Genomic DNA, 26,996 nt, shown 5'->3' on the forward strand with positions numbered 1-26,996 from the left:
ATCTTCAGTGGGAAGACAGCACCCAGAAAATATGTTCTCTGAGTGTGTCAGTTGGGTTTTTCTAGAGAAACAGAACCATTTGGATGTATATAGAGAGAGATAGAAAAAAAATTGTTATGAGGGGATTGGCTCATGTGATCTGGAGGCTGACAAGTCCCACAGTCAGCCATCTGTGAACTGGGATGCAGGAAAGCTGGGGTGTAGTTCTGAGAGGTCTGAGAGCCAGAGAGGCCAGTGGTGTGTATCATAGTCTGAGTTGGAAGGCTTGAAAGCCAGGAGCATCGATGCCCGAGGCAGGAGGGGACAAATGTCCCAGCGTAAGCAGAGAGAGCAAAATTGCCCTTTCTCTGCCTTTTTGCTCTGTTTGCGTCCTCAACAGTTTGGATGATGCCCACCTGTCCTGGTGAGGACCACCCTCCTTACTCAGGCTACCAATTCATAGGATACTCTGAGAAATACCATCACAGACATACCCGCCATAATGTTTTACCAGCTCTTGGGCGTCCCTTAGCCCAGTCAACTTGACACATAAAATTAACCATCACAAAGAGCAGGATGCTGACCAGGTGCTTGGTGCTTCAGAGGGGATCTTGTATGTATGAGAATTTTTCTAAGAATAATGCCAACCACGACTTCCTGAGTACTATGGTAGGCACCCTACAACCACACTGCACGCAACTATCGTCATCGACCCCACTTTGCAGAAGAGAAACCCAACGCTCAGAGAGGTAAAGTGATTTGCCCAAGGCCACACAGCCAAGAAGTGGCAGAATGAAGATATCAGGACAGTGCTGAAGAGATCCTGGTGATTCACAAGGATGCAGCTTGTTCAGTTCTTTCCTGACCAGTGATTGGCCAGGGTGTGGCTGGCTTTGGATTAGACTGGAGTATAGGGGGTGAGAGCTAATGACCTTTGTTTCCTCTGCACCGTGATTAACAAGCCTCAGCTTCACTGCTGGTGATTAATAGAGGTAACTGCTTGGGCCTGTAGATTGTTAAAAAGCACTTTGACCTCTTGCATTCCGTTTAATTCCGGCACGTCTGTGATGTGAGGTCTATTTATTGCTTCCATTTTACAGCTGAAGAAGCTGAGGCCAGAGTTCCTTCCAAGCCCCTGTTCCTGTGAGTTGAGACATCCAAACCAGGCCCAAACAAGGAGAACAAATATATCAAATGCGTTTAAGAACAGTGCTCTGAGGCAGACTGCCTGGGTTGGAACCTTGGTTCTATCGCTTCTCAGCTACACGACTGGAGGAGAGGTAAGGTGGGGGTGGGGACAGGATTTGGGGAGAGGGGAGAGAGCTTTCCAGGCAGAGAGAAAGACAGCCTGCCCCATCAGTGAGGGGGCAGTAGGGGCCGTTGGTTAGGAACAAGGGGTTTGGAATGATTTATTTGTACTTGATCTTGCCTCTTATTAACTGGGATGCTTAAAATGGGGTCAAAAAAACCAAAACCAAACCCAGAAACAAACCCAACCCATCCCACAGGGCAGTGGTTGTGAGCAGCAAATGTAGACAAGGGCTTCGTCCGGTGCTCGGCCTGCGACCACACTGGTCACCAGCAGCCCAGTGCTTGAAATGGGGCATGGGTGGAGTGTGTCTGGGGCAGCTCTTAGGCAGGGGTGAGGAGACTCAGTGGCCCTCCAGGAGGCACGCCAGGGTGGGATTGCTGAACCTGGGCCCCACCGCCGGAATGCTGGCCACCACCAAAGTTTCGCTCCCGGAGGCCAGGGACACACTGCTCCTTGGACACACTATCCTCTGCCTCTCCTTTCCCATAGGCATCTTCGTGGTCTTTATTCCCTCTTGGCAGGACGGACTATGTGATGTGTGGGGCCCAGTGTAAACTAAAAACAGGAAGCCCCTTTGTTCAAAAATTAAGAATTTCAAGATGGTGACTGTAGAACATTGAACCGAGTTGGGGGAACTTTCTGCGCATGGGATCCTGTACCCAGGTCACATGGCCTCACGTGAAGCTGGCCCCGACTCTTGGCCATGCCCGTCTCTTCCTGGACATCTGAGGAAACTCTGAAAACCTCAGTCAGATGCCTGGGTACTCTGGATCACATACCAAACATGTGGGCATTTAGAAACATCCATTCTTCAATACATTCTCCCTTGAGCCATTTATTAAATACATTGGAAGGCATTGGCCAGACCCACACCCAATATTTTCTTGAGAAATTCAGTGTCTGGTGGGAGACACACACACACACACACACACACACACACGCACAGTACTGAATAAATTAATTATTCCTTTCATTCAGTCAACACAGTTACTGTTGCCTATCCCATGGCAGGCTCTGTGCTGGGCATCAGAGACACAGAAATGAATTGAGTACCATTCAGAGCACAGAATCTGAGGCCACACTGCTGGGGTTAGAATCCTGATTCTACAACGTTAGGGCTGTATGACCTCGGGTGAGTTTCTTAACTTCTCCGGGCCTCAGTCTCCTCACTTGTAAATAAGGATCATCATAGTACTTTCCTCATAGAATTGCTATGAGCACTAAATGAGTTTCTGCTCATATTTAATGAGCTCATAGGGGCAGATTTTTAGAACAGTGCCTAGCACATAGGGTGATCCATATAAATGATTATTTCCTCAAGGAATTAAGGTCTAGCGGCAGAGAATGACACACGCGTACGCAAAATGCACATGGTGATTCATTTATTTAACCAATCGTTGCTCACACTTACCCTGTCCCGGGCTTTGTATGTGGTCCGAGGGGGATATGAGGAAAAGCAAGGTGTGGTCTCTTTCCTCCCCACCTCCCCTCGGCCTGCAGTCCCGTGGGTACAGGACAGCAGAGCAGGACCTTGTTATGACAAAACCACCGTTTCAAAATGTGTTATTACTTCTCTATTTTATGCTTCATATGATGATGTGGGGCGAGCAGATGTGCCGCGCAGGGCTTGACGAGGTAGTCGAAGAGGACAAAGCCAAGGGCCACCCTGCGGGCAGGGAGGAGGAGAGGGGTCGGTGGAGTGTGGAACAGTTTCCCCCTTCATCAGGAACCTTGCCGTCATGCGGAGCAGACCCAGCCTTTGGCCGCTGGCAGCGTGAATGGCAAGACAAAGCAAAGCAGAGCCCCATATTTGGCCAGGGAGAAGTTCACTACACACCCTCTGACTCACCCTCCCAGCCCAGCGGCCCGGGGGCTGAGCTCACAGGCCCTCTGACTCAGGCGCCATGGGGTGTCCTCATCTGGGCCTGGGGAGGAGACTGTCCTGTGCCCCTGAGCTCCGGCTCCTCTGTGTGCTCCCCTCCCTTCATCAGCCTCTGCTCTCTCAGTGGCATGCGTGCTGAATACTTGACCCCAGAGCCCCTTGCACCTCGGACTGCCGCCCGCACACAGGTTCGGCCAGAGCTGACTTCTCCGTGGGGAATTGCACCCCAGCTTCTCCTCACAAAGCGAGCTAGGAGGTGCTCCGATTGGGATGGGTAGGTGAAGTCACCCAGGGGAGAGGGAAGGCAGCACCGTGTGGCGGGAAACAACAGAGATCAGGGCATCCGTGCAGCTCTGTGTGACCTTGGGCTGCTCACTGCCCCTCTCTGGTCCTTGCTGCCGAAGGCACTGCTGAGTCTCCGAGGAGACGGGAGCTGTGGAGGCCAGCCCGCTCGCATGCTAAGGAGATGCTATCTCCTGGACCCTTGCCTCTCCAAGTGTGGTCCCTGGAAATGCACATCCACATCACGCTGGAGCTTGTTAGAAATGCAGACTCTCGGGCCCTACCCTGACCTACTGAATCAGAATCTGCATTTGAACAGGGTCTCCTGATGATTCACGGGCACGTTGAATTTTGAGATGTGTGCGAACTTGGCTGCACAATGGAATCTTGGGAGTTTTAAAGAACTCCGCGGTCTGAGACCCACTCCCAGAAGCTCTGCTTCTGTTAGGCTGAGGTGTGCGGTGGGCACGCGCACAGCTCCCCGGGCGATTGAAAGGCACGGAAGCTCTGACCTAGCACATCAGGGCGATGCCGTGAGGCCGGGTCCCACACTCAGAGAGATGTACGCCCTGTCCGGTCAGGCACAGAAGCGAGCCGGGCCGGCTGAGGTCAGGGCATGTGACACCATGTGTGCATGGTGGGGGCTGCAGAGGAGCAGGAGGGCTGTTGCCGGGACAACAGGGCCCCGTGGCTGTTGAGGGGCATGCAGCTGATTTTTGCTGTGCCTACATGCACACCCGTGTGGGGCCGGATCTCCCCCAAATACAGCTGTTCATGTGATGCCTTCTGATTTTCCAGTGTCGGCTCAATTTTCCTTCAAAATACCGTGTGGTCCGCTCGGAACGGGTGTGAGGCGGCCTGGGACCGGCTGGTTTGCAACCTCTGTTCGAGATGGGGTGTTCCTCTGTCCTGCTTTGCCTGGAACTGCCCGGCTTTGGCGCTGAAAGTCCAGCATCCATGCGAACGTCTCAGTCCCAGGCAAAGCAGGACGGTGGGCCCCGGTGCAATGTAGCTTACTGGTTTAGGAGTATCGATTTCGGAGCTCTGTTTCCCGGGTTCGAATCCTGGCTCTGTCACTTACTCACTATGTGATCTCGGTCACATCACTTAATCTCTATATACCTTAGTTCCTTCATTATTAAAATGCAGATCATCAGAATACCTACCTCTAGGCCTGTGAGGATAAAATGAATTCATGTACACAAAGCGCTCAGAGTCCTATCTGGCATTCAGCAAACACTCCGTGACTGTTATCATTCAATTATTGGGGGCTCGGGGTAAACCCATCTCACTTCCCCAATGACACCAAAGTATCTCAGAGCAGGTGTGGTGAAGTGATAAAAAGGAGAGATCTGAATGCAGAAGACCCGTCCCTGAGGCCCAGCACGGCCTGTTTGCTGTGTGGACTTGGGCAGGTCCCTTAACTTCTCTGGGCCTCACTGCCTCAGTTGGTAGGTTGACATAATCACACCTTTCTTTAGGAACACCACGAGGAACAAATGAGGAGATGTGTGTGAACGTGAAACCCGCCTGGGAGAGGTGTGTTCTTGCTAGTGGGTTGACTCTGCCTGTTCATGCTTCAGGAATGTCCAGAGAGAAAGGTTCAGGGTGATTTTTAAGAAATGACTTCATCGTGAAGATACATAAAGGTTTCAAGAAATTTAATCAATCCCTTTACTACGTGTTGTATCATCTCGAAAGGAAGTCAGACATATATTATGCCAGGGTGAGATTCGGCTGTTCTTAGGACCAGAGAGTTAGAGCCCTTAATGTGTTCTAATATTATATAATATGTAAAAATATTATATATAAGAATATAATATAAAATATTATGTATAAGAATATTATATATCATTACATAATATATACAATATTACCATATTCTTGTATCTGTTGCCCTTCTCAGAAGGCAGCCCTCAATTTGATATGGTCTCACTTAGAACAAAGGGTCCTTTGCAAATACTTGGTGGTGATTTTGCTACGGGATTTTTACTTTTTTTTTTTCCATTTGAAAAATCACATACGGTTGATCACTTTGTTTAGAAGCCATGTGACTAAAATAATTTGTATCGGTTACCTGTTGTTGTGAGACAAGACCACAAACCACCCCAGAATTTAGCGGCCTGGAATAATAGCTGTCTGTTTAGCTCATGATTCTGCCAGGTGCTTCTCTGGCCTAGGTTGAGCTTGGATGATCTTGGCTGTCTGTGCTGGCTCACGTGTCTGCGGTTGGTGGGGGCTGTCCAGTCTCAGATGGCTTCACTCCTATGTCTGGTCGTTGGGTGGCTGTTGGCTGGTAGTGGGAGTGAACTTCCTGTCTCTCATCACTCAGGGGGCTAGCCTGGGTTCTTCAGATGGTGGCAGGGCTCTGACCCCCAAGCCCTTCATTTGGTCACATACGTTACTTTTCCAAAGCTAGCCATAGGGCCCAATCCAGAGGCAGTGCAAGGAGAATGTCACTACTATTGCTTTTTCTTGCTTTTTCCAAGGTTATCAGGCTCCTTGTAAAAATATTTGTTACAGAAAAGTATGATTGAAGAAGGGTGACTCCTTCGTAATCCTGCCATTCCAGAGATAACACCATTAATAGTTTGGTATATATCTTTTGAGTTTCTTTTTCTATGTCTATGCTAGCAAATGCCACACACAATTTTTTTTTTACAGGAATGAATTCATTCAACAGCCACTTACTGGATGCCACCCATATACTGAAGGGCACATATGAGTGAACACGACAGCAAAATCCCTGCTGAAATAAGATAATATCATAAAGATAAAAGGCAATTTGCCTCCCCCCCACTTTAATATAAGCTAGATACTAGACCATGGGAGTACACCTGTCACTTACCGAATACAATGCTTAGTTTGTGGCAGGCACAGGGGTAAGGATAGTATATACATCATTTCATTCTACTGCTCTCTAGCATCCAGTGGGGAACATATTGTCATTATTTTCTTTTTATGGGGAGGAAATCAGGCAGAGAGAAGATAAAGAACATGACACAACCTACAAATGGTAGAGCCAGGATCTGAAGCAGATCTAATATCTGGCTCCGAAGTCCACACTCCTAACCACTACCCAACTGACTCTTGGTTCCAGCAGACCTACCTTTTCTTTTTAGTGGTTGCATACTATTCCATTACAAGGGCATTTTTAAATCCCAAGTATTCAAAGTATGTCTTTGTCGTGATTAAAACTATCCACCCATCCTGGGGTGTCTGGGTAGCTCAGTCGGTTGAGTGACCAACTCTTGATATCGGCTCAGGTTGTGATCTCAGGGTGGTGGGATTGAGCCCCGCATTCAGCTTCATGCTCAGCAGGGAGTCTGCTTGAGATTGTCTCCCTTTGCCCCTCTCTCCTCTCTAAAATAAATAAATAAATCTTAAAAAAAAACCTACCCACCTATCTTTCCATATTGTCCAGTGTGCTGGATGTGTTTTGTTCTTTATGCCTGAAAAGCTCTTCCCCTTCCTTCTTCCTTGTAATTCTATTCTATTCATCTCTCAAAACCGTCTGCAGGCAACACCTCCTCCAGAAAGCCCTCCTTAATATACCGTCTATGTCAGGTATCGTATTCCACGGTCCCATGGTTTTCAGGGCTTTTCTCACTCACGACACTGATTTTTTCCTGTTACAAATTTATTTGACTGGCTCCCCCTCTTGATGATGAGCTATGAGAAGGCAGGATCTCTATCTTGATTTTCTTTTGTGGATATCCATAATCCCAGGACCTGACACTTGCTCGGGGCACGATAAACCCTAATTCAATGTCAACTGAGTGAATTTATAAATGGACTTTGTATACATGGCACATGTTCTATTAAAATTAATTAATAGAGCTAATTTACAGGTGAATAGACCTGCACATTAATTTTCATTACGGAAATAATGCACTTAGTAAAAATTTAAAAGCAAAGGACACACCAAGGAAAAAGTAATTTTCCCCCCACTTTAGACCGTCAATTCTACTTCCTAGAGCTAACACCTTCAACACCTATCACTGCTCCAATTTCCCATGTGTATAATCTGTATCTGCGTAAAGAGTCTCAAAAAAACCACGAATGGTAGCATGCTGTAACATTGCTCGGCATCTTGATTTTTCACACTTAGTTTACTGTGGGTGTCTTTCCATATCAATGAAACTGGGCTACTCTTTTAAAGTAGCCCCCGTAAGATTCCGTTGTAGAAATTGTACCATATTGAGTTTAATTGACGCTTACAAGCAGGCCTTTCGTTTGTTTTTAGCTTTTGCTTGTTGATTTTTACTAACACAACATGCTACATCGAACGTTCTTGTGGGTCTGTTTGCTTTCATGTTTGAGTTTATCTGTAGGGCGAATTCCTAGAAACGGAATAGTTTAAAAAATTTTAAAAATAACCTCATACAAAGGTGATAGAAACAATGACTGTAAAAAGGAATCGCACAGAGGCCTGATGGGGAGCTCCATTCTTGAATTTTCCACTGCACCTTTGCAGAGGACACAGGTGGGGACCTTTCAGCTGCCCAGTGTCTGAACCGCTTCTAAATTTCGGTTGTTATGTGGCACGTGGTGGGAGCAAGGCCCTGTTGCAAAAAACTAAAGGGGCCGGTAATTCCTTCCTGCCTCTTGGCAATGCTGCTCTTAGACACTGGGGGTTAGGATCCGCAGGTTATGGAATAAAGACGCGGAGATGACTGGGAGTGACTCCCTGGGCGATGAGAGCCCTCTTCTCCAGGCAATCAGAACCGCTTTGACTTTCCAGAACCTTCCACTGTCCTGCCTTTGCTATGATCTCTGCCCAGAATGGTGGCTCCATCTTCCCATCTGGGGAAGCTTCTACTACTTATCCTTCCTGACTGATGTTATTATTATTATTTTTCTTTTTTTTGAAGATTTTATTTATTTATCACAGAGTGAGGGAGAGAGAGTGAGAGCGCACAAGCAGGGGGAGCGGCAGGCAGAGGGAGAAGCAGGCTCCCCGCTGAGCAAGGAGCCCGATGAGGGACTCGATCCCAGGACCCTGGGATCATGACCTGAGCCAAAGGCAGATGCTTAACAAACTGAGCCACCCAGGCACCCCCCAGACTTACTTTAAATATCACCTCCTCCACAAAGCCTCCTGTACTTTCACACTAAATCATTCATTCCTAACTTTCTGCATTCAACCTACAGGTATTTTTATTTTATTTATTATTTATTTTTTTAATAATATTTTTTTATTATATTATGTTAGTCACCATACAGTATATCCCTAGTTTTTGATGTAAAGTTCCATGATTCATTACTTGCGTATAATACCCAGTGCGCCATGCAATACGTGCCCTCCTTAATACCCATCACCGGCCTATTCCGAACCCCTCCCCTCCCCTCCGAAGCCCTCAGTTTGTTTCCCAGAGTCCACAGTCTCTCATGGTTCATTCCCTCTTCTGTTTACCACCCCTTCATTCTTCCCTTCCTTCTCCTACTAATCTTCCTACTTCTTAGTTCCATAAATGAGTGAAACCATATGATAATTGTCTTTCTCTGCTTGACTTATTTTGCTTAGCATAATCTCCTCCAGTGCCGTCCATGTTGCAGCAAATGTTGAGAACTCGTTCTTTCTGATAGCTGAGTAATATTCCATTGTATATATGGACCACAACTTCTTAATCCAGTCATCTGTTGAAGGGCATCTCGGCTCCTTCCACGATTTGGCTATTGTGGACAATGCTGCTATGAACACTGGGGTGCATATGTATTTTAAACACCTGCTATATTCCAAGTCCTATTTGAGACACCTTGGACCACTTTGGATTTTTGCCTTCATTCTGTGTGAACGTGCCAGCGCACAGCCCTGTGATTAAGAGCTTGGGTTCAAATGCTAGCAGGATTGCTGGCTCCAGGACAAAGATTTCCCAGCTAAAAGCAGAGCTGCTGGCTAAGAAAGAAGGCTGGGGCCTGGGTCCCCACCTCCTTGCCCTTCCCTCTCCGGGCAGTGGCCCTTGAGGGGTTGTCACGGAACCCGGGGTTCTGGAAAGACCAGTTTGCAAACAACTCCTTCACCCCCTTTGCTGGTACACACATGAGGAATGTCTGGCCTGTTGAAGTCTGGTGACCTCCCCAAGGTCCTAAAACGAAGGTCGCGCTGGACCATAAAACCCGGGTCTCCTCACACCCAGTGGAATCCTTATCCCAGTGTGTCACAACTTCCCTGGAGCAAAGCAAGGAGGTGAAAGGGATCTAAATGACCCTTTAGTGAACGGAGAAGAGTCAATGTAGTCATGCATTTGTGCCTTCCCCTGTTGCTTGTGTGGAATGGTTCCTGTGCTCCAGGTGTCGTGCCGGGTACTGGGGATGCGGCCGTGACAACACACAGGATCCCTGCTTACAGAAAACAAACAACTATTCACACATCACATATGTTTACACAGACAGGGATGAGTCTTTTGAAGGACAGGAACGGGGCGAGGGGCGAGGACATTGGCCGTGCCCTGCTGCCCTCTTCTTCCTGCCTGTGGGAGGTGCTCTGTGGGTGGCCACGACTACCAAGAACAGGTGCAGGGGAGAGGCCGCCAGTTCACTGGAGGAGTGCAGGGGAGAGGCCGCCAGTTCACTCTATTCCCCAGACAGGGTCTGGGTGGTGGAACAAGGTGGGGTGTAAGAAACAAACTTAGAGATAAATCCATCATATTCATTCAGGGTCACGTTGCCAGAATGCTCTTTTTAAGCTCCAATTTAGGAATGTCGTGAGCTCTACCGTGCCTGTGTGATTTCAGGCATGCCCATAATTAATTATTCTGTACGCAGGGCAGTCCTGAGAACTTGGGCCAGGCCTGGATATGAGCAAGGCAGTCGGGAGTGTTAACACTGGCAAAAGGGAGGGGGCATGAGCAGAAAGTGGCAGATGGAGAAGGAAGCTGGTACCAGAGAGAGGTCCTGTGGTCTCTTAGGAGGGTCTGTGATGCAGCAGGTGCCAGAAGAAGCTCCGTCTAGACAAAGAATTGGCAGAGTTTGCTGTTCTCCAGGAACTCCATCCTAGAGGGATACACAGGACTTTTTGCTCAGAGTGGTAGACCCCTAGACATCCAGATATTTGACCTTTGACTTTGCCTTTCAGATCATGGCAACTGCCAAGTTCAGAGGGTTCAAATGTTCTTCTGATCTACCAGTCTTACCTTAAAACTAAAAATGAAGCTCATTCATTCATTCATTCATTCGCAGAGTGTATTTTTTATGGATAACTGTTGAGCAACTACATGGCACCAAGCTAGGCAGTGGAGATACAGAGATGGGGTCCCTGTCCTTGAGAATGTTCCTACCCAGTGGGGGGGCAAAAGGTACCCCAAATTTTCTGTTTGGGGCAACGAAGGGGTTGGAGTGAAGAAGCAAGTGAGTTGTCCAAGTCCTCAATGGTACCATGGGTCTGGGAGCACTTTTAAATAATCTCTTTTTAAGCTGTTAATTCATCCCATGAGAGGGGAAACTAAACTCCTGCTTTCTTTGCTTTGGCTGGAATTAAATCATTCACTCAGGGTGCCCAGTGCTTAGAATGGCTGTTGATTACATTCTAGGCATTTTTGAAATATGATTAGCAGACCAAAAACATGGTAGTCATTGTGCCCAAAGTGAGGATGTCTGATTGTAGACACACACACACACACACACACACACACACACAACCTTGATGAAGAAGAAGTGGGGAAATGTATTTGTTATTACTCAATCAGTGCAGTTTGTTTGTTAGACAAAATCTTTCAAAACATGAAGTCCAAAGGGAAAAATTATGAAAGGGTCTCTTGAGAGTAAAAAGTGTGGGAACCGCGCTCATCGTCTGATGAAAAATGACTCTTCATATCTCCACCAAGTGATCGGCTTCTGTTTGCCTCCTTCCAGTGACAGGGAACTCACTACTCCCTGGAGCAGGGCAGATGTCTCACCTGGGCTCAGGCCCTCAGTTTCCCCCCTCCCTGCTACACACACACACACACACACACACACACCGTTTAGTGTCCCCAGTTTCCTTCCCAGATCTGTTGCTAAATGGCTGTGTGCTTTCGGCAACTTAGTCCCATGCTTTGATTCTAAAAATCGTCATCTTCGTGATGAAGGGCTTAGACCATGCTGGGGTGTGGTGAGAATGCTAAAGTTCGCCAACGACCAGTTCCCCTCTCTCCTCTGGCATGTGAACAAGCCACACTTCCCAGCCTCTTTCACATCTAAGAGGTGCCATATGATTGACTTTGCCTCCTGGAGCATAAGTAGAAGTGATCTATGACATTTCCAGGCCGGGCTGTTCACACTAGAAAACACCCTGTAGCATGATCTTCCAGGCTTTCCTCATCTCTTGGGGCTGGAAGATTCCAGGTTGACTTGGAAGACACGTAATGGTGACAACACAATGTGAAGCAAGCTGGGTCCCCAAGTTCCCCTTGTAACGCAAAGTCTCTTGACCAGAAACACCATCCTTGCACTTTGTGAAATGAGAAATACAACTTTTGTGGTGGTAAGATGGTGAGATGTGGGGGTCTTTCATAACAGCTGTCAGCATGAATTATTCCGAGGGGCCCAAGATAACGCATTCCTTCACTTCCTGATCTCTGAACTCAGAACCAAAAGACAGATGGACTTGATTTTTCTATGGATAAAAGTTGACATGAAGTTATGTGACCACAATGAATGAGCTTCATATGCTGCTTCCCAGAGTTCAGCAGACTTGATCATCCCGTCAGTGGGTACTCTGGGTGTCTCTGGGTTTCCCCACATGGACGTGACCCTACTGGCAGATCTTAAGGCAGATCCTAAAGAGAGAGAACCCACAAGCGCTGCTCTGTCTCTTCCCTCAAACTCATTGGTCAGATTAGTGGCTCCATCTCTCGTGAGAAGCGAGCCTCGTGTGGAAATGAGGCCGAAAGTGTTACCCGGGATAAGGTCCCTCCACACGGAGACGTGAGGCCAGGAAACCAAGGTGGTTTGTGAGAATCTGTGAGTGTAAGCTCTCTGAGGCCAGAAGTCCTCTTCTCCCCACGGTGCCTCCCCACACAGAACCTGGCATGGTGTTAGCACAGACATGGTGCTGAGATCATGCTTGCCGATGGACTGGTGACCCCTCATGGGACTCTGTGACATTTCCCCCACTGGGTCACTCCAGAAGGAGCAGAAATTGCTGCGGTTTGACCCCTCACACTACCAGTCCTTGCCTAACCCAACAATTTGGGAGTGTGGAAGCCAAGCTGATGACCCAATCCTTCCTTGGGGAGATACCAGTGCTCTCCTTCTGCCCAAGTCCCATGCTGGGCAAAACACTTGACCCTGGTTAGACTGTTGCCCGGCGGGTGTGTGTGTGTGTGTGTGTGTGTGTGTGTGAATTTTTTAAAGATTTTATTTATTTATTTGACAGAGAGAGAGACAGCCAGCAAGAGAGGGAACGCAAGCTGGGGGAGTGGGAGAGGAAGAAGCAGGCTCCCAGCAGAGGAGTGTGTCTGAATCCCATTGTTGGTTGTACGTTCCTGAAGTCAGAGACTCGATCATACTTATGGTATCCATTGAGGAGTACCTTCAGTAGATAGTGACTGAAAAAAGTCACTGGGGTAAGAAGATAGGTCTGGAATGACAGGTGTGACATCATTGATGTCCTAGTTTCCTTTTATCTGTCTGTTTTACCATCCTCAGCTCATGGCTCCCATCCTCAAGGCTGACTTATGGTTGTAAAATGGCCATGGCAGTCCCAGTCCTTATGTCCACAGTCCGGATAGCAAGAAAGAGAAGAGAGAAAGAAATATAAGGTCCCCTGGTTGAGTGTACTCAATCCCTTTAGGGATTTTCTGGAAGCAAGAGACAACAAAAAATGCCTCTACTACAGAGGCTGGAATATAGCCAGGGTCACCTCTCTCTCAAACATACCTGGAAAACAGAGGTTTTCAGATGGCCCCATTGCTTTCCTGACAAAATCAGGGTTGTGTTATTAAGGGAGAAAGGAAGGATAGATAATGGGAGGTGACCCAGAGTCTCTGTCTCACCCATCTCTATCCTGTGCAGCACTGACCACACAGTAGGCATATATACATTTCATTCATTCACTCATTCACTCACTCATTCATTCTTTCTTTCAAAAAAATATTCACCATCTATACAGGGCAAGGCATCTGTCTATATATTGGAGGGAGGAGAAATAATACAAAATAAACAAATAAAAGTATAATATAATGTTAGGGGGCGCCTCGGTGGCTCATTCGTTCAGCGTCTGCCTTTGGCTCAGGGCGTGATCCCGGTGTTCTGGGATCGAGCCCCGCATCAGGCTCCTCTGCTGGGAGCCTGCTTCTTCCTCTCCCACTCCCCCTGCTTGTGTTCCCTCTCTTTTGGCTGTCTCTCTCTCTGTCAAATAAATAAATAAAATCTTAAAAAAAAAAAAATATATATATATATATATACATACATACAATGTTAGGTAATGATACATGCTAAAAAGCAAAATAAAGCTGGGCCGGGGTCGGGGTGGAGAACAATGTTAGATTGGGTGGTCACGGGTGACCTTACAGCTGAATGAATCAGAATGGAGCAAGGAAGTAAGGCATGCAGGGTCCTGGGGGAGGGGTACTCCCCGAAGAAGCGCGGGTGTGGAAGTATGTTTGGTAGGTTCCAGAGCAGATGGCCGGCCTGGAGAAGTAGTTGGGATCTGGGTCATGTTCAGCTTTGTAGGTAGGAGCTTTGTAATTTCCCTCCAAATGAGGGAACCTATTGAAGGTTTTGAGCAGGGGGTTGATGTGTTCAAATTCAACTGCTTCCTTAATCTCTCTCGCTTCTTCTTCTGTCCACCCAATTAGACCTACGTTAGACCCCCTCATTCTATCCACCATGTTTGTTTGTTTGTTTCTCTTAGGAAGTGCAGCGTGGATAATTTCGTTAGATTTGTTTTCACACATTTTCCCTTCAGATGTGTTAATATTTTATTTAAGCAGTCTGCTGGGTTTCTAATTTTAATTATTATACTTTCTTATGTCTTATTTCTAGAAGTTCTATTTGGTTCTTTTTCAAATATGCCTACTTGGTTTCTAATTCCTTTATTGCGTGTTCAGTTCGTTCTGCTATTTCATTACCTGCATCAAGCGTGATTGATTTACATGTTGTGTGTGTTCATTCCAACATCTGCCGTGTGTATGAGGTTGATGCCACACTTTGTCGATCCTGCTTCCTCTCGCTTAGGAGGGTTTGTTTATTTGCGTGTTTATGATTCTCGATTGTGAGCTTATGCTCCCTCGAACAATATTGTGGTAATTCTTTGAGGCTTAGCTTTACAGTGTCCACACCTCCAGGGAATATTTGTGGTATTTTTGCTAGGTCCTGGATCTATTTGGGTTGTTTTGGGCCACATAGGAGAATAAATAATGACCCCCAAACACTGTGAATTTGGGCTTGTGGTTAGGAATTGTCTAGGGAATCGTTTTTTCTTTTCTTTGTGTCGGCTTCATTCAGAGCCAAAGCCTAGACTGGCAAGTTTCGTTCTGTGGAGTGAGTCTTTGTTCTTCATTCATCAAACTGAGGTTGCCATTTTTGAGGGTACTTTTTAAAAATGGGAATGTCCAGTCTAACCTCGCACCTTGCTAGGGCCCCAGGCCTTGTCTCCTGTTCCCCACCATACCTCCCCCCACCCCGCACACTGCACAAGATCCATTAAGACCTCCTTTCTGCCCGGGGTCATGCATACCTCAGGCACACGTCAACTCCACTGTTTGCTCACGCCTATGGATTCCAGCCTTCTTGCTTCTGGCCCTTAAGAGATCCATTTTCTGTTCTGCTAGCTCAGCCATTCATTAATGAATATATATATCTATATATATCTATATAATATATTGAATATATTGAATATATATATATTTAACCCATCCCCCCATCATCCTCCCCTCTGATAACCATCAGTTTGTTCTCTAAATTAAGAGTTTGTTTCTTGATTTCTCTCTCTCTCTTTCCCTTTGCTCATTTGTTTTGTTTCTTAAATTCCACATATGAGTGGAATCATACGATGCTTGTCTTTCTCTGACTTATTTCACTTCGCATTATCCTAGCTCCATCCATGTCATTGAGAAAGGCAAGATTTCATCCCTTTTTATGGCTGAGTAAGAGCTATATATATATCTGCATATATATGTGTGTACACCCCCCCCCACATTTTCCTTATCCGTTCATCGGTTGATAGACACTTGGGCTGCTTCCATAATTTGGGTATCGTAAATGATGCTGCTATATACACAGGGGTGCATGTATCCCTTTGAATTTGTGTTTTGTGTTCTTTGGCTAAATACCCAGTAGTATAATTGCTGGATTCTAGGAGGTTCTATTTTTAACCGTTTGAAAAACCTCCATACTGACTTCCAGAGCGGTTGCACCAGTTTGCATTCCCACCAACAGTGCAAGACGGTTCCTTTTTCTCCGCATCCTGGCCAACACTTGTTGTTTCCTGTGTTGTTTATTTTAGCCATTCCGCGTGAGGTGTGAGGTGATATCTCATTGTAGTTTTGTTTCGCATTTCCCTGATGGTCAGTGATGATGAGCATCTTTTCAGGTGTCTGTTGGCCATCTGGATGTCTTCTTTGGAGAAATGTCTGTTCATGTCTTCTGCCCATTTTTAAATTGGATTATTTGGTTTTTGGGTGTTAAGTTGTATATGTTCTTTATATATTTTGGATACTAACCCTTTATCATATATGCCGTTTGCAAATATGTTTTCCCATTCAGGTTACCTTTTAGTTTTGTTGATTGTTTCCTTTGCTGTACAAAAGCTTTTCATTTTGATGTAGTCCCAGTATTTATTTTTGCTTCTGTTTCCCTTGCCTCAGGAGACCTATCTAGAGAAGAGTTGCTTCAGCCAATGTCAAAGAATTTACTGCCTGTGTTCTCTTCTAGGATTTTTATGGTTTCAGGTCTCACCTTTAGGTCTTTATTTTTTATTTATTAATTTTTAAAAAAGATTTTTAAATTTATTTAACAGAGAGAGAGACAGCCAGCGAGAGAGGGAACACAAGCAGGGGGAGTGGGAGAGGAAGAAGCAGGCTCCCAGCAGAGCAGGGAGCCCAATGCAGGACTCTATTCCAGAACCCTGGGATCACACCCTGAGCCAAAGGCAGATGCTTAACAACTGAGCCACCCAGGTGCCCCCTCACCTTCAGGTCTTTAAACCATTTTGAACTTATTTTTGTGTATGGTGTAAGAAGGTGGTCCAGTTTCTTTTTTTTGCATGTTGCTGTCCAGTTTTCCCAACACCATTTGTTGAAGAGGCTGTCTTTTCCCCATTGGATATTTTTCCTGCTTTTTCAAAGATTAATTGATCATACAGTTGTGGGTTTATTTCTGGAATATGTTTTAAAAAGACCTCATCCATTACTTTTATTATGTTAACTTGGGCAGATTTCTGCCATATTCTAGGAAACTCACATGAGCACATTTACATTTTAGAAGGACATTCTGGCTGTGGGGAGGAGAAAGGATTGTAAGAAGAAAAAATCTGATACCGGGAGATCATCTAGGACACTCTTGCCATAGTCCTGGCACAAGTTGTGATGGCTTGGGCTGGGGAGGTGGTGGTGCAGTGAGAGGAGATTGAGCTGAGTTCTAGTTTGAAGTGGCTGATGACAAGATTTGGTGATGCTTGGATATAGGGTGTGAGATAAAGAGAGCAGTTGGAGGTAACTCCGAAGTGTGTGGTCTGAGTATCTGAGTTCAGGGTACATCCCAGCAATTGAGGGAATGAACAAAGAAAGTGGCCATGGTTGTAGGTGGATGGAGTCCCTCTTCTAATGTCTGGTCATTCCTGGATAAGTTGAACAATGAGGTTCTAGACCCCCAAAGAGGAGGATCAAATCTTGAAGTGTAGTGAAGTCTGCCCAGGCCTGAAAATCATTCTCTATCCTGTTACCACATTCCTCCTCGGTTAAATCTGCTCTTCCCTTGTCATCCAGGCTTCAGTCGAAACCACAAAACGAAGTCCTGGGTAGGGTGGGGAGTGAGTGCCCCATCACTTAAGTATGCGTGCACACGGGATCAGTTGTGCCAGGGTTTTGGACTATGGTGACGTGTAAAATTAAACCAAGCACCATCGATAGATGAACGGATAAACAAAATGTGGCATATACAGACAGTGGAATATTATTTAGCCTTGAAAAGATGGGAAATTCTGACACATGCTACACCATGAATGAAATTTGGGGAAATTGCGTCAAGTGAAATAAACCAATACGAAAGAACAAATACTGTCTGATTCCACTTCTAGCGGTATCTACAGTAGATAAATTATTAGTGACAGAAGGTAGAATGGGGGTTATCAGGAGCTGGGGGAGGGGGAGTTACTGTTTAATGGGGACAGAGTTTCGGCTTGGGATGATGGAAAAGTTGGGCACATTCATGGTGGTGATGGCTGCAGAATGGTGTGAATGTGCTTAATACCACTGACCTGTACACTTAAAAATGGTAAAAAAAAAAAAAAAAAAAAAAAAAAAGCCAAGCAAGCTAACATCATAAAGTTGTCACCTTTTAATTTTGGCTATCGAAGGTATTAAAAATCAAACTTCAATTTATTATAGCCTTCCTGTCATCCAAAGAAAGACCATTTTGAAGCCTCAAGAAAGTAAGAAAGATATGTTCTCAAGGCACAGGCTCATTCTTCGAATGGGATAGCACTGGTTTCACAAAAAAGCCAAATACAAAAATGCATCGCTCTAATTTCTTTTATGTTCCCCAGTGGACAGCGTGATCAGTGTCTGGGAGACCCTGGAGTGGCTGGGTGACCCTTTGTTGGGGAGGGTGAGAGGACTTAAGGATCATTCAGTAGAGTTGAATTCCACTTCTTCGAACATATTTGCTCAGGGGGCTGGGTGGGTGGTGGGAAGGTGGGCTACAGTCAGGGTGACCCATGAGACCGTGTCATGTGTACTTGCTGCTCCGCACAATTATTAATGGTGCTCCTGGCCACGCTGAGCTCTGCTCTGCTTTGGATGCTGGATGCTATGGTCATGCGGACTCTTGCCTCCTGGGCGGGACAAGCACCTGGGCAGGGGCTGCTCTGCGCGGAGAATGTGCTTGGAGAGAATCTCCGTGTGACACTGTGTTTGTAAAGAGCCTTCCCAGGACTTGGCAAGTAGTGGGTTCTTAATAAATGGCAGTTATTTTTATCCAAGCCGTCTAGAAAAAGCACTGGCTTCTGAGTCTTCAGATTTTGGACCGAATCCCTGTTTACTAGGCGTTTGACCTTCAGCAAGTTACTTCATTTTCTGAGTTTCAGTTTCTTATCTATAAAGTAGAGTCAATGAAGCCTTTCTCACAGGGTGTTTGGAGCAGCAATTAAATACACCAGCAGTTAATAATGTGCGTAACGTAGGTCATTTGGTGCCGTGCACGTAGTAGGTGCTTGAAAAATAGCCACTCTTCCTTCTTAATTTCCTTTCTTCCTATCTTCCATTTTTTCTGCACCCCCTCCCTCCTCTCCTTCTTTCTGTTCCACCTTCTGCCGATGGATAGCACGTCTAAGCTTACTGATCCCGATCCCCTGAGTGTCTCCCCAGACCAGGCAAAGGGGAGCCATCTAGATTGACCGGGAGAGCTTCAGCTCTGTCGAGATGTCTGCCTTTCCTGTTCAGAACGGCTTCTTTGGGTGCTGTCTCAGTCTTTCCAGACTGCTATAACAAAGTACCCCAGACTGGGTAGTCTAGAAAGAACAGACATGTATTACTTACAGTTCTGGAGGATGGGAAGCCCAAGGTCACAGTGCCAGCAGATTCAGTGAGGTGGTTATTGAGGGACCACGTCCAAATTCACGGATGGTGCCTCCTTCTGTGTCCTCACATGCTGGAAGGGACTTGGGATTGCTCTGGGCCTCTCTTACAAGGCCCTGATTCCATTCACGAGGGCTCCATCCTCATGACGTAAGCACCTCCCAAAGGTGCTTACCTCTCCTGCTTACCTCCCATACGATCCACTTTGGGTGTTAGGATTTCAACATTTGGATTTTGAGGAGACACAACAATCAGACCAAAGCAAGTACATTCAGCCCTATAGATGTCCCTGCTAGGAAGTTAAGTATGAGCGTCGGGGAGGAGACACATGGCTACCCACACTCAGAAAACACGAACCTTCCTTCTCAAGGGGCTTGCAGCTTCCCTGAGTTCAAACACCTGCTCCCACTTGAGACAACCCAAGACCCTTTTCAACTGGCATTCTCAGGGAGGAGACATTTTCTCTTCATCCCTCATTCCATCTCTAATTTTCTATGAACTTCCAAATAGGACCAGTGGGGCACCCAACCGAGGACAGGAACACTGCCTCTCTTCTTGGAGCCTCGTCCCAGCTGGGGGGTCTCTTAGGGCTCTTACCTCCTCTGAGCTACTCTTGGGCCTCTTTACATGACTTTTGGTTGGCCCATGAAAAGGCTGAACTCGGTTCATGGGTCTAGGGAGATGGTGAGTTAGGGGTTGGAGGAAACTGGAAAATGATTCCTGCCAGAGAGATACTTTTGAGTTGGCGTTTGCAAGACTGGCAGGCAGGCCGGGTAGGGAGGGTGGGAACAGAGCTCGGCTGGAATCCCCCAACATCTGGGGCACTGTCCCTGGCCAGCTTTGGCGTTCTGCCGGGTACCCAGCAGGCACCTCACCAACCCTAGTGAAGCAGAGCTCACCCTTCAAGGCCTGGCTCACATTTCACCTCTTCTGAATTCTCCTGGGATTGTCCAGACAGCACAGTCACTCCTCCCTCCGGGCTCCTGGAACTCTGCTGTTGTGGCATTTGTCATACTGTATTGTAATTCTCCGTGGGCTCCACGCAGAGAAGTCCTTGAGGGCAGAGGCCGTGTCATTGCACCTCTTGCCGCAGCTCCTGCCAGCCACAGGGACTCAGCACGTGCCGAGTGACTGAGCAACACGGGCCAGCCTGTCTGGCACTAGTAGTGGTCAGGGGGGTCCTGAGGAGTGGGGGGCTGGCCGCACACCAAGGGCCGCTGAATCTCAGGCTCCCGGGCTATGATCTGCTTGGCAAGAACTCTAGTCCACATTTTCCAGAGATGGTTCTCGTAATACACAGGCAGCGTGCCCAAGCCAGGCTCTGACTAGTTCCTAAAACAAGTTAAATCTTTCCTTTTGGGACAATTCCATCAGCGGGCCGATGAGCAGCCTTCTCTGACAACTGTGGCTTTCACGGTCCCAACTGTTGGGCCATTTCCCACGTGGTTCCTCACGGCCCCTAGCAGCAGCCCTATTATACTTGGCTGGGCTTCTGGCTGGTGAGGAGATGAGCTCTGTCTTCCCAGATCTTGGGGTGGAAGAGAATTACATCCACACCCCCACCCACGGCCGCCTGTGCATGGCTGTGATGGAAACTGGCTCTTCATCCAACAGATCTCAGTGGAGATTGGAAAATGCTCGTTGGAGGAGCCTGTTGTGTCATTGTTGGTCCGTGGAGGGAAGCCAGGCTGCAAATGAGACCGTAGTCTTCCTATCGCCTTTGCTTTCCACTCCCATGGAAGGATGATGCCAGCTGCGGAGAGCCTGGACACCCTCTGCCTTGGATGGCCAAGTTTCATCAGAGGAGGGTCCCGGAGGTAGACCCGGGGGTGGCCGGACAATGGAAGGTGGGAATATCTGTGGACAAGTCCTAGGCTGTCCCTATCTGCAGGATGGTGCCTGTTGACCCTTCAAGTCCCAGTCGGCGTGGCTGGGCCGAGAGCATAATTTCCGGCACATGCGTTTGTAAATTAGCCTCCACCTGAGTCAGGTCAACAGCCTCCACCCCTCACACGTTCCCCAGGAGGCTGGGATTGCAACCTTGGAGTCCTTTCTGCTGAACCCTTTGACGAGGGGACGTGCCAGGGTCTTCCTGTAACATGTAGGTTTGAAGGGAGCACACAGATGATTTAAATCTCTCACTGAAAACGGAAGGACAGATTTATTTGAGAAGCAGAATAGAGAGGTGTGGAAGGAGCACCAGATCGGGGGTCAGTTCCAACCGACATCTCCCCGGTTCTGTAGAACTTGGGCCAGTCATATGTCTGTCTTTTGCTTTGTTTCTAAAATTCATTTAACAATCATTAATGTAGTGTTTAAAGAAGTGTCGTGAATTATTTTACGTGCTTTACAAATATCACTTATTTAATCGTCATAGTAGTCTGTGATGTAGGTAGAATTATTAAACTCATTTCATAGATGATGAAAGTGAAGGAGAGAAATGTTAAGAAATTGGCTCAAGGTCGCACAGCTTACAAGTGGTGGAGTAAGGCTGAGCTCTCCCGGATCTCAGAATCATTATCTGTAAAATGGGGATAAAATTTGTTACCCCGCCCAGCCCAGCATTTAGTTCCTTTGTGTTCCCACAGAGTTTCACTTGTACCTCTGTGATTATTGGAATGAAATACCCCTAAAATGTAAGCAGGAAGAGGGCTTGGTTCACTAGCACAGATGGTAGCGCAGTCCCTAATGTGGGTAATGGGCACTCGATAGATATTCGATGAATGAACGAATTGACCCCATTCCTCTGTGTTGTGTTGAAAGGGTCCCAGCTCTCCCCAAAACATGGTTTTCTGAAAGCGTGGACTGTGTCTGATTTATGCCTGGGTCTTTAGACCCAAGGATGTTCCTGGCCGATAGATGCTCACTGAATGAAGGAAGCCACATTACCGCCCTTTGCCTTAGGTAGTCAGTCATCCCTAATCACGATGGCATGAGCACACTTCACGTGCCATCAGCCAGTGGACATTGACCCCTGTGAGTTACGGAGTAATTGTTCGTGGTGAACAAAAGATAAGGTGGAGGAAATGGGGTTCTTTCAATTGCCGTGTAAGAAACTACTCCATAGTGTAGTGGTTTAGAACAACAAGGGTTTATTATTTCTCCGAAGTTGGGCGGTTGTTTGTTCCAGGTGAAGGAGCCAGGGATGATGAAGTAGCTGCACTTGGCTGGGAGCCTTCCAGGGCTGGGACATCCAAGACGGCTTCGCATCTGGGCCTCTCTCCTCCATGCAGTCGGCCATCATTTGTGGTCTAGCAGCTGGCTTCTAAGAAACTGGTGTCACGGGACATCATTGCTACCACACTTGTTGGGCAAAGTAAATCACAAGGCCAGACCAGGATTCAAGGGTAGGGAAAATAGGCTCCACCTCCTGCTGTGAGGAGCAGGATGTATGAACAGAGGTGGGAGAAACCGTTGGCAGCCATATTGGACACTCTGCCACAGGGCTGGACCAGGACTGGCGACAGGAACTCCAAATTATCTGTGTGCAAATGAGTAGCTATAGAGAGTTAGGCTGTGGTTTGCCTGCCAGAGAGTTACTGGTTTCCTACTCAGGTGATCCCCTGAAATGTTCAAACTTCCCACCGGTCCTGGGAGGTCTGTGCTGACCAGGCTCTTGGAAAAGATCAAGTTTTTTCTTCTTCCTTTCCAGGTGATGAAACAGAGGTGTAGAGAAAAGTGATGTGTGAGCATCAGGCCATAGGTCAGGGCAGGTGGAGGGCTGCTATTGCCATGTGGTTAAGAGTGTGGTTGTTGGGTTCAAATGTTGGTTTTGCCACCGAAAAGACTGGGTGATGCGTATACTCTTGCTGAACCTCTACCTCTTCGTTTATTTGATGTGGATAATAGTGCCTACTTTATAGGGCAGAATAGATAGTGATGAAGGGCATGAGTTCTCGAGCCAGACTACCCGACTTCAAATCCAGGTTCTTCGATTTATCACCCATATTATCTTCGGATAAATCCTTAATTGTTCTACGCCTCAGTTTCCTCTTCTGTAAAATGGGGATAATAATACTACTGATTGTATAGAGTTGTTGTGAGGATCCAGTGAGTTTAAAAATATAGAAGCATCTAGAACAATGCCTGGCACATGATTCACAATCGGTAGATATTATCTATGATTATTAGAGTGTTTCTGTGAAAATTATAATGAGACAATGCTTACAAAAGCCGCATATATGCCATGCCCACAGTAAGTGATAAGCTCTGATTAGTGGGACATAAGCCTTCAATCCATTCCCCCTCTTACCATGCTCACACTTGGGGAAGTTTGGAGCCAACAACCCCAATTTCTCTCTAATTGTTGTGCAAGCAGCCAGTGTCTTATTTCGTTTATTATAGTTTGCTGTTCGCCGTGCTGCTGTTTCCTAGTGGGCAGCAAGACTCTGCCTCTCAGACAGGAGAAGGCTAGTCATGTCTCCTGGCCTGTGCTCACTTCCTGCCTCCCTGTGGGAAGCCCACTCCAGAGGAGTCCTTCTGCTGGAGGAGGCACACTTTTCTCCCTCTCTGTCCCAGCCTCGCCCCTGATCTGGTAGGTAAGTCCCAGATAAATCTGGGATTCAACCCCTGCTTCGACCATTGCTGGTTTGTCCTTACTGGATCTCAGTGTCCTTATCCGCATAGAGTAAATAACAACAGTACCTGCCTCGTAGATTTATTGGAAGAATTAAATGAGACAATATAAATGAGAAGGGCTTACCTTATCTGCCACATAGCAAGTGGTCAAGAGTGGGTAATGGATTATTGTCATCGTCATTGTTATGTACGTTCCAAGGCCCAGCTAAAATGCTCACTCTTCCAGGAAGCCTTCCTGAGCTTCTCCAGAAGGAAGTTAGCATTTTTCTCCCCCTGGGCTTTCTTCTTATTCTTTCTCTAGTTTTTTGATATCATATTTCTCCTCTACTATTGAACTAGAATAATTGAGAAATGAGTCTTCTCCTTCATGGTAGGCTCAGAGATGAGGTTTTGTGCGGGAATCGGCCCTTAGGCTCCACTGGTCTGCTCCCATCCGGGCACAGAGCACCTGCTTAAGAAGCGTTCAGGGCAGATATCTATCATTTGCAACTATAATGTATTTTTAAAAATATAGATGTTATATATAAATGATATAGAAACATAAACAGAGCACCTACTATGTGCTAGGCTGAGTTTTAGGGGCTATATGAACCCACTCTTTCCCTATCTTCCACCAAGGTAACAGCCCCTCCTTGGCCTCACACAACCCTTTTGGGATTCCTTTATCTCTTTCAGGCTGCAGGCTGTTTCTTTCAGTGTGACCTCATCCACAGTAACCCTCTGCAGGTGGGGGCCAGCTGTGGTCTCTCCAGGCAAGGAGAGAGCGCTCAAGCCCCTTACAGTTGTCTAGCTTTGGGCCCCTCGGCACTCTGCCTCATTTTCCTCCATTGGAAAATGCTGCTCTCAATGCTTTGCCCTGTGTTGTGAGATTAAACAGGATCATATGTGTCAAAGTGCCTGGCAGACCCTAGGCCCTTCCCAAATATAATTACTATCCTCTGGCTGTGCCCTGCGGGAAATTTAACTTGGGCTTTTGTTCTCTTCTTTCATTAGGAGGTTGCCAGTCACATCAGGGTTCAAGCAGGAGAAGAAAGGCACAGAGGCCAGCTTCTCTGAGAAGGGCAGGTGCACAGCAAGGAGCCCTCATGCTCTTGAGAGAAGGATACAAGCAGGTGTTTTCCATTCTGGATATTTAAAAGAGAGTTCCCTGTGGTGCTCATGGGCCAGGGGAAAAGGATTTGTTTGGGGTGGAAAGTAGAATCAGTCCTGCTTGGGGGTTCCTGCTGTGTTCTTGTGCCCTGGGAAATAACTAAGTATGAGAAAATGAATGAGAAGAATCATACTTGAAGAGCTCTACATGGGGCTCCTGGCTGCTGGTCAGGGGCTTGGTTTCCGCCTTTGCATGTATCCAAGAAATTGTGTAGGCGTGAGTTCAACAGTGACACTGTGTGGTGGCAGGAATCCGTGGCCGAGAGAATCCCTGGCGGTTCTAAACTGAACAGACTCCAGTTCCTCTATGCCTGGTATGTGCGAGGCTCATTTCTGTTTTTACTTGGCCTGTCCCCAGGGCTTTGGGACAGTTTGTTGGGAAGGGAGGAAACCTCCAGAGGGAGATGCTAGACTTTTCATGTAGATGTGTGCTTGGGAGATTAATTGGAAAAATAAGTGGAATGTGACCATATTTGTGCTCTGAGTTTATGGAGCAGTTCATACCAGTTATATTAATTATCCCAGAGGGCATTGTGAAATGCTAAGAGAGATTTGGTCTTAATTAACTTTTGTTTTTAGGATTACAAGATGAATAGTTCTTTTGAGGGCAGGGGATAGTCTGTTTCCTGGGCATGGAGGTGGTGGGGCAAAAGGTATGTTTGGGATCCAGTCAGAAGGCTGGTGAGCCTGGGTCTTCGCATCTGTCAAAGAGAGTAGCTGGAGAAGATGGAAATACAGGTGATTTCTGGACCATGGAAGGCCACGGGTGCCTCGCTAAGGGGTCTGGAGTAGCTCTGGGCACTTTGGAAGAAGCAGTTCCATCTGGCTATAACTGTCAGGGGTTTAGGGACTGAAAAGCTGCCTCCTGAGGGCTGATGCAATCTCCAAGATGGCCACCCACCTAAGAGTCCTAGCGCCCTCAGCCCTCAAGCCCTCAAACTCCTTATCCACAGTCCCTGCTCAAAAAACAGCCAACGCGGCAGCTCCGGGTGGCCAGGATTGCGACACCAATGTGTTTGTTCCCCGTGTTTGTGAAATACCTCAGAGGCACTGTTCCAGTCCCACCTGACTAGTTTTCTGATTGCCACACGGCCCTGGCTCTATCTGCCAATACTCAACCAGGGCTGACTAGTCAGAGATTTTGAGATGTTTATGGGTTCAGCACTGAAGAGACCTCATTTCTGTTTGCCTGAGTGAGGAGATCTTACCTTCCAGAAGCTTCTGAATATCACTTGTTGGGCTGGGAGACAGCTCTGGAACCCTGGAGTGAGTAGAGTGACCTTGGAGCAGTCACTTGACCTCTCCAAGCTTTTGTCCCTTTAAATGCATAATGAAGATAATTATTCCTATCTTGCAAGATTGTGACCCACAAGTATACCACCAGATGGAAGGTCAGGTACCAGGTCACTTACTAGGCTTCCTTTCCTTAAAGGTCACTGAAAGCAAAGTTGGTATCAAATTTCTGAGTCATTAAAATTCAGTCTTGCATTTAATTCTTGCAAATGAATTGCTGTCAATCTTTGACTAAGAGCAGGGAGAAGAGGCCTAGCTAATATATAACATAATGGGAACTCAGAAGCCTCTGGAAATTAGCTTAAGAATATGGTCAGTGGTCTGAAACCATAAAAATCCTAGAAGAGAGCACAGGTAGTAATTTCTCTGACATTGGCTGCAGCAACATTTTTCTGGATAGGTCTCCTGAGGCAAGGGACACAGAAGCAAAAATAAATACTGGGACTACATCAAAATAAAAAGCTTTTGCACAGCAAAGGAAACAGTCAACAAAACTAAAAGGTAACCTGAATGGGAGAAGATATTTGCAAATGACATAGCCGATAAAGGGTTAGTATCCAAAATATATAAAGAACATGTACAACTCGACCCCCCAAAAACAAATACTCCAATTTAAAAATGGGCGGAACACATGAATAGGCATTTCTCCAAAGAAGACATCCAGATGGCCAACAGACACATGAAAAGATGCTCATCATCACTGACCATCAGGGAAATGCGAAACAAAACTACAGTAAGATATCACCTCACACCTGTCAGAATGGCTAAAATCAACAACACAGGAAACAACAAGTGTTGGCCA

General features: G+C 46.7%; 1 long non-coding RNA gene across 1 annotated transcript in view; it reads left to right on the top strand.

Annotated features, from left to right (window-relative positions):
• The first annotated feature begins 902 nt into the window (after positions 1-902).
• LOC130542872 (uncharacterized) overlaps positions 903-26,996 on the top strand; it is a 105,319-nt gene continuing 79,225 nt past the window's right edge. The window contains exon 1 of the long non-coding RNA XR_008957740.1: positions 903-1,259. This is a non-coding gene — a long non-coding RNA (uncharacterized LOC130542872). The remainder of the gene's footprint in view (positions 1,260-26,996) is intronic.

Source organism: Ursus arctos, unplaced genomic scaffold (genome assembly GCF_023065955.2).
Source record: "Ursus arctos isolate Adak ecotype North America unplaced genomic scaffold, UrsArc2.0 scaffold_6, whole genome shotgun sequence".
Classification (NCBI taxonomy): domain Eukaryota; kingdom Metazoa; phylum Chordata; class Mammalia; order Carnivora; family Ursidae; genus Ursus; species Ursus arctos.